This window comes from Chaetodon auriga, chromosome 23 (genome assembly GCF_051107435.1).
Source record: "Chaetodon auriga isolate fChaAug3 chromosome 23, fChaAug3.hap1, whole genome shotgun sequence".
In the NCBI taxonomy this organism is placed as follows: Eukaryota; Metazoa; Chordata; class Actinopteri; order Chaetodontiformes; family Chaetodontidae; genus Chaetodon; species Chaetodon auriga.
The window spans coordinates 4422859-4431090 of NC_135096.1; positions in this window are offsets into that span (position 1 = coordinate 4422859).

Here is an 8232-nt window from a genome sequence, read left to right on the forward strand (position 1 = left end):
CAGCACACCCCTGGGTTACAGTGCATGAAGATGAGACTGCGTATTGATACAACATATATACAGAATATAGGCGACAGGTTGACGTTTGGTCCTAAAGATGGCGCCGCGACTACTGTGTGACGTCACATGAAACCCACGGATAGCTTGTTTCAATGTATTTCAGTGGGGTTAGGTATCTTTGGATTTTGTCAGATCATTCATTAACATGTTCCTTTTTTCCCCAGGATGTAATGCCTGTGGTGTTTTGAGTGACTGTAAGTACACACACACTGCAGTTCAGTGTTGTTCAATCTTATGTAAATGTCCTGTGATGTTGGTCAAGTTTTTATCCTCTGTGTTTGTGTCTTCCCACAGAGCCTAGTGGATCCTGTGTGAGCAGCTATCCAAGACACTTCAAACAGAGAGCGCAAGTTCACCAACATCCCATCAGTTTCAGTGTGTCAGACTCTACTTTAGAGGCAGAGTGAGTACACATGGTACTGACATTGTGGTCATCACTCACTCACAATGACAAGTGCACCGTGTAGTGCACTTTTTCTGTGATAAGGAACCAAGCTCCTGTATTGGTTTTTCTTGAGTGCTTAAACATCTTGATTAATTGACAAGATTAAACATCTTACCAACATGTTCCACTGCCAGTTTTGTGCACATGTAAGCAATGATATTGCAGGATTTTTAAGGCACATAAAACTCCACAGAAACATTGCAAACTCTCTTTACAAATGTGGTTTTCCTGATTGTAAGAGTGCTTTCAAACAGGTTACGGTTTTGAAGTCCCATGTTTATAGACATCACAGACAGAAAGAAAAAGGACAAAATGTGTGTTCTGACATAAGTTTAATATGTCATGTTGATTTTTGTGATGTCCAGTGTGATGGTTTGAGTAGTTTTTTCAGGCATTTGAAGACTCATATCACAGAGGGTGCAATGGTTACTTGCCCATTTAGATTGTGTGAGAAGACATTTACAGTGAAATCCACTTTTGCATTTGTTCTAAAATGCTAGAACATTGTCTGTTCAAAAAATGTTTGGTCAGTCAAATAAAATGTTTTATACTAAATTGCATTTGCTCTGTTTTTAAGTAGCTAGATCAAATGTAGTGCTGCCATTAGATTGCTATATTGAAAGCCAAATACTGTGAATTAAATTTACAAGACAGGGCTGTAAATGGAAATGAAAATCACAGAATAGTACTGTAATTAAAATTACAGTACTATTTTGTAAATGATATTTACAGTAATACTGCTGTAAATTTACAGCAATTAGCTGGCTACTTTGCTGCCAGTAAATTACTGTAAATTTACAGTTAAATTTTTTACAGTGTATTTCCAGTGTCCGCCCACAGTGATCCACTCATGACATTGTTCAGTCTAGAACTCAGACCAGGTTGTCTGAGTTGGTGTAAATCCTTCCCTCAGTGCAGCATCGAGATCTTCTTCAGATTTATCCACAACGTTCATGAACCTCCTGCAGCGTCCAGCACCACCTTAATTCTTTCTTCCTGTCGTTCAACAGCTTCACCAACAACCATGACGGTAAATACCAAATATCCTTTCTTGTCCTTTCAGATATTTTGATCGGCTCCATTTCTTTTCTTCTCAGTTCCTTTTGAACTGCCACCATTTCATCTTTTGTGTCCAATCTCTGAGCAGCTTCAGTGGATGATGGAAACCCTTCTCTGCTCTGATCCACTTTTACTTCTTTACTTCTATTTGGACATTCTCACATGGCGATTTCCCTCACAGCGGAGGCACTTTGGTTGCTCTTCATCATCCTTGCCCTCCCCACAGCAGCAACATGTCCACATTCCTGACAGCAGAGACATCTGAGTTCTCTCATACGGTCTCAGCCTGCAGCTCAGAGTCCAGGTACTCTCTGTCTGGCAATTGATCTTCCAAAGTCTAACACACTGTCACACAAGTGTTGTCTTCCTTCTGTCCTTCTTTGTCGGTCTTCTTACTGACAGATGAGATATCCTGAAAAGACTCAGCCTTCACTGACTGTGGTCCCCCACTCACCACTCCTCCTTCCTCCTTCTCCTTTTATTTTCTAATCCTCTCGTGTCTTCATGTATAAACCTGTTCTCTGACTCCTGCTGTGACACCATTTCTGCCGTCATAATCCTCCCAGACTTCTTCTTCTTCTGGTTTTGGTGACCTTAGAATGAGTCTTGATATCTAGAGAGGCAGCAGGTCCTCCATCTTGCACCACTGTGTTTCTAAAGGAGCCCAGAACAGACAAACCACACACTGACTCCAGAGAGAGACCTTGTCGCCGTAGGGAAGGTGAGGCGAGATGGATTCAGTTGGCTGCACTCAGCAACCTCACCACTAGGTGCCACTGAATCCTCCTCACTGGACCTTTCATTGGTGATGATGTGTCGCCCTCTGGTGTTGAAAAGATAAACTGCATGATGTCAGTTTCACTGACACAGATGACATGAAGTGTTTTTCAATGATGAAAAAGCTGAAACATGTTATTAGAAGTGTCTGAGTGACTGCTGTTAACCACACTGATACCAACAGTGATGTGATCAATACAAGCATTCATGCTTCATATTGATCTGGATGGAACTGGACTGTTAAAGTGACCCACAGAGACACCATCATCAACACACATATGATTACAGACCCTCATACTGATGTGGACGATATCACCAATCCTCATCTCACTGCTGTCATCAATACTGATCAGAACATATTGATCCTAATAATCAGTGTGAATCCTGGTCCACACAGCATCAGTCAACTGTTAGTTCCTCAAGTCAATCTGATGTCTAATGTCTGTCTTTAACATCCAAAACCCAACTGAGGGGCAGAGAATCAGGATGAATGATTGATGAATAAAGATCTGCAGGATCTGGACTCACCTGGAGACTCTTTCATAGCTCCCACAGACCGTCAGAATACCAAGTCCACCTGCAACCATCTCCACCATCCAATACTCAATAAATAACGTCAGCACATTGTGCATTTAACCAGCCTTGATGGAAGACATAATAAGAGAAATTATTTTTAATTTCATATTAATTCATTATTTTGTGTTTTTTTGTGATGATGAAGCCTCCTCAGTCCAGTTTTTTAACCCGTTTTTCTGTCATTGTTTTTCCTCTTTTTCCATCGAATACGAAGAAGCTGCAGGACAGAAAAACTCCATTAAAATCAAACTGATTTTTCACAATAAATTCTGCGTCTCTGGTTCATGTTGATCAAGTTTCCTTTTTTTTACGACTGACTTTCGGTCTGACTGCACGCGAGTGGATGTCACTGTGAGTGAGGCTCCTCACAAACCTCCAAATGTAACTCGAAAATAGCTCAAATTAGAACTCAAGTGTAATGAATACTTAAATCATATTTGTCAAGCGGTATGAATCTGAGATCTGGAGCAGTTACTCAGGAAATGTGGGCTGGAAATAAGACAAAGGAAACGCACGTGACAAACAAATCAAAAGAAATGGAAATGAGTAGGCTTGAACAAAGCCTCAAAAGTATGCTGACGGACTTCAAAGGAGATATTTCCAAACAGATTGGGGAACTCCGGTTGGACTTCGAAAACTTTTCATCAGAAATGAAGCAAAAGAAGTGAATGAAGTCCACTCTACTCTAGGGGAGGCTGTGAGGAATATTGGAGAAGCTGAACAAAGGATCAATCAGCTGGAGGAGAGACAGGTGACCACAAACGTGACGGTAAAACACCTGTTACAAGAACAAAAAAAGATGAATGAAAAGTTGGAGTACCTCGAAAACAAATCAAGGCAGAACAATATACGAATTTACCGAGTGAGAGAAGGAGCAGAGGGGGATGATGCGGTGAGATTTATCAAATCAGTGCTTGTGGAAAAGCTGGAGGTCCCTGCCGACACGATACACAGAGTTGCGGCGCACCGCTCACCCACACAGAAGCCGGCACGAGAAGACGCAACCCCTCGGTCTTTCGTGGTCCGCTTCCTACAGTGGAATACCAGACAAAAAGTTCTGCAAGCAGCCTGGTCAAAAAAAGAGGTTAAAGTTGGAGATGACCGGATTTATTTTTCCCAAGATTTCTGGAGCAGGATAGAGAAAGAAAGAAGTGGGTATGCCTCAATAAGAAGACAGCTGAAAGAAAAAAAATGTGAAATCACACATAATATATCCAGCCAGATTGAGAGTCTTTGGAGATGGGGGGGTCCGTGACATACAACACCCTGGAGGATGCAGAAGCGCACCGACAGGAGCAGGGAATACTCTCCACCACCAACCCGAGGCCGCATCACGTGCTGGTGGGCGCAGCGGAGGCTCAATCCAAGCCATTCCAGAAAACGCATAACTAGAAGCACAGCGGAGGCGGAGAGACTGTAACCGGACCTCTGGAAGACTTGGAGTTAAAACTGTGAAAATGACTTACAACTGGGAAATGGAAATTATCTCAAACTAAGTGGACAGTTATCTCTCTCTCTCTCTCTCTCTCTCTCTCTCCTTAAGCTTAATGGGACAAACTTTTATTTATTATCTGTTTTTGGAAGCCTTTTGTTCTTTCTCTTTCTCTGCACCTTCCATATGGAAGTGAGTAGGCATGACCTAAGGACAGAATGGATGCCATTGTACAGGCTAAGACTATTTATTTCATGATTAACTCAAAGAGAAAAGAGGTTCTTTTTAAATGAGTTGAAATTCATTATCTCTACCCGCACAAGAGGTCTAAAACCCATCTATGAACTCTGCACATGGATATTAAATAAAAGAGGGATGCGACGATGTGAAGAAGGGATGTATTTCTTGGTGTTTATTTATTTAGGCGATTTATTTGTTTATTAATTATTATTTTAATTAAGGGGATTAAAGACACAGGAGGCCCAATTGTACCAGGTATATAGACTATTAAAGAGTATTTGGAGGGACCTTACACTTGTATGCAGCTAAAGTTAACCCCCTTTTCCACATAAGACTAACAATGTGGAATATTTGCTGTAACCATATAGAGGAGGCAGGATTTGGAAGTTCAGGGTTGGTTATTTTGGTCGGGTCACAGGTGTTTTTAATGCACACAGAATGTATTCTTTGTAGGCTTCTTCTTAGGTTTAAAGGCTTAAAGGGAACAAATATTTTCTAAATCAATGTAATGGGGGAAACTTAAATGTATACCTCTCAACACAAACGGCTTAAATAATCCAATAAAAAGGAAGAGAATACTCCAAAAACTTAAGAAAGAAGGAGGAGAAATTATTTTTCTCCAGGAAACACACCTGAGTAAGGTGGAACATGCAAAACTGGAGAAATTAGCCTCAGCACAGGTGTTTTCCTCCTCCCACACAACAGCTAAATGAGGAGGAGCAGTTCTCATTCAAGATAATCTCATGTTTAAAAAAGAAAAATGTATCAGAGATAAGGAAGGAAGGTATGTATTTGTAATGGGGGAAATAGAAGAACAACACATAATGCTTATCCACCTGGAAAAGAAGTTGACCTCCTGAAAAGGATTCTAGATCTGCTAATGACTGAAGCGAAGGGAAAAACTATAACTGGGGGAGATTTCAACCTGGTGATGAACCAGAAGGTTGACACTCAAAGTAGAATAAAACATAAATCACAACAAGCAGCAAGTTTAATGAGAAAAGCTCAAATAGAGTTGGGGCTATTAGACGGCTGGCATGTTTACATCCACAGGAAAAGGCCTTCACCTTTTACTCTGATGCACATAAGGTTTATTCTAGATTAGATTATTTTTTTATGTTCAAAGATGAAATTTCAAATGTCACAAAATGCAAAATATTACCTATAACTATAGCTGAGAATGCACCAGTTTTAATGGAATTAAATTTGAAGAGGGAACGAGGAGAAAGGGTGTAGAGGTTAAATAACTCCTTACTTGGGGATGAACGTTTTAAGGAAAAAAAAAAAAATAGTATGATGTACTATTAACGGTTTGGAGATAAATGATAATGGGGGAGTAACATCTATAATACTGTGGGAAGCTGCTAAAGCAACATTAAGAGGAGAAATAATAGCATATTCTTGCTGGAAAAAGAGGCAAAGAGAAAAAGAAAAGAGGGCGTTGGAAGATAAAGAAATTACAAGAAGAGCATGAAAAATGGATGAAGAAAGATATACAAACAATTAATTGTAGCAAAAAAAAAAAAAGCTTTGGAAACAATAGAAATACAAGAAATTGAAAAGAAACTCATGCTCTGTAGACAAACATACTATATAACAGTCCAAAAGCACTGAAGATATTAGCAACTAAATTAAAGAAACAGAGAAAAAACTGCAGTAACCACCATTATAGATAAAAACTTCATAAGTAAGAGGGGCAAGTTGGAAATAGCTTCATGTTTTAGGGATTACTATCAAAACCTCTCCAGAAGAAGCAGAAGTAGACAAGCAGGAAATGAAAAAGTACTTGGAACTCTTAAACCTCCCAACAGTGACGGATAAACTGAATGATGATTTAGGACAGTCAATAGGAGAAACAGAAATTCTAATGGTAATTCAGAAAAGCACAACTGGAAAAAGTCCTGGGAGTGACGCTTTCACTTGTGAATTCTATAAGGAATTCAGGTACTTATTTTCTCCCATTCTATGCAGAGTTTTTAATGAAATTCTACAAACAGGAAACTGGCCAGTCTCATGGAATTCAGCAATTATTACTGTAACACCTAAAGAAGGAAAAGATTTAAAACACTGTTCATCTTATAGACCCGTGTCCCTCCTAAATGTAGATCAAAAGCTTTTCACATCAATTATAGCAAATAGACTTTCATACATACTACCTAAAATTATTAATTTAGACCAAACAGGATTTGTCAAAGAGCGTCTTTTAAGTGACAATGTTCGACGTACTCTTAATGTAATTGACTATACAATAAAAACAAAACAACAAATGTTAACATTGACGCCAGACGCTGAAAAGGCCTTTGATCGGGTGTCAAGGCCCTTTTTATTTGGAGTGTGCCAGACGTTTGGCTTCCACCAAACTTTTATTGATTTGATGAAGAATATGTATAAAGAAGCAAAAGCAAGAGTCAGAGTGAATGGGATCCTTTCTAAGACTTTTAATTTAAAAAGAGGAACAAGACAGGGAGACCCATTATCCCCACAACTATTTGCTTTATACATAGAACCATTAGCGGAGAGGATTCGGGCAAGTGAGAAGACAAAGGGTCTCAAAATTAAGGAAGATGAACAGACATTAGCAATGTACGCGGATTATGTTATGGTGTACCTCACAGATATACATAATTCATTGCCTGCGTTACTGGATGAAGTTGGAAACTATGGAATACTGTCTGGTTATAAGTTAAATTTAAATAAAACTGAAGCTATGGAAATTGGTACCCATTTGGAGAGAAACTTTAAAAAACAAAAAAAAACAGTTTGACTTTAAATGGGACCAGAATAAAGTGAGATATCTAGGCGTTATCATACCCAATAATTTAGACCTAATATATCATTGTAATTTTGAGAATCTGGAGAATTTAGTAAAGCAAGATCTGAATAGGTGGAAAATCTTACATCTCACATTATCTGAAAAGATAAATATCATTAAAATGAATGTTTTGCCATGCTTTTTGTTTCTATTTCAGAATCTGCCTACATACATACCACCCACAAGTTTTAATGTTTGGGATGGGCTGCTTAGAAAATTTTTATGGGATGAATAGAAGCCAAAAGTGAAACTTAAAATTTTGCAACAAAAAAAAAAGAAAGAAAGAAAGAAAGAAAGAAAGAAAGAGGGGGACTTGCATTACCAAATGTAATTAACTACTATTACTCAGCACAGGTGAAGCCAATTTTAATATGGATGAATAATGAGATGAGACCCAAATGGAAACTCATTGAGTTTCATTTGGTTGAATCACTCAGTACTTTGATTTTCTCAGTTTCGAAAAAAAGCACAGATTAAAACACAAAGTTATTCTGTACATAACACATTTAAAATCTGGAGAAGAATATGTAAAATAACCAAAGTTAAGGAACAGGAAATCATTTGTTTAAGAGAGATAGCCTGGGATCCAGATTTTATTCCAAATAGTATTGATGATGTTTTTAAAAAATGGGAGAGTAAGGGCCTCACAAGATTCTATCAAATGTACAAGGAAGAAGCAATGGATTCTTTTGAAAATACAGTAAATAGATATGGTTTAAACAAGAATCACTTTTACAGATATTTGCAAGTGAGAAACTATTTGAAGGAAAAAGTCCAAATTACATCTCTTGGAGATCTCCATCCCATTCTGAGACATATGATAAAGGCCAA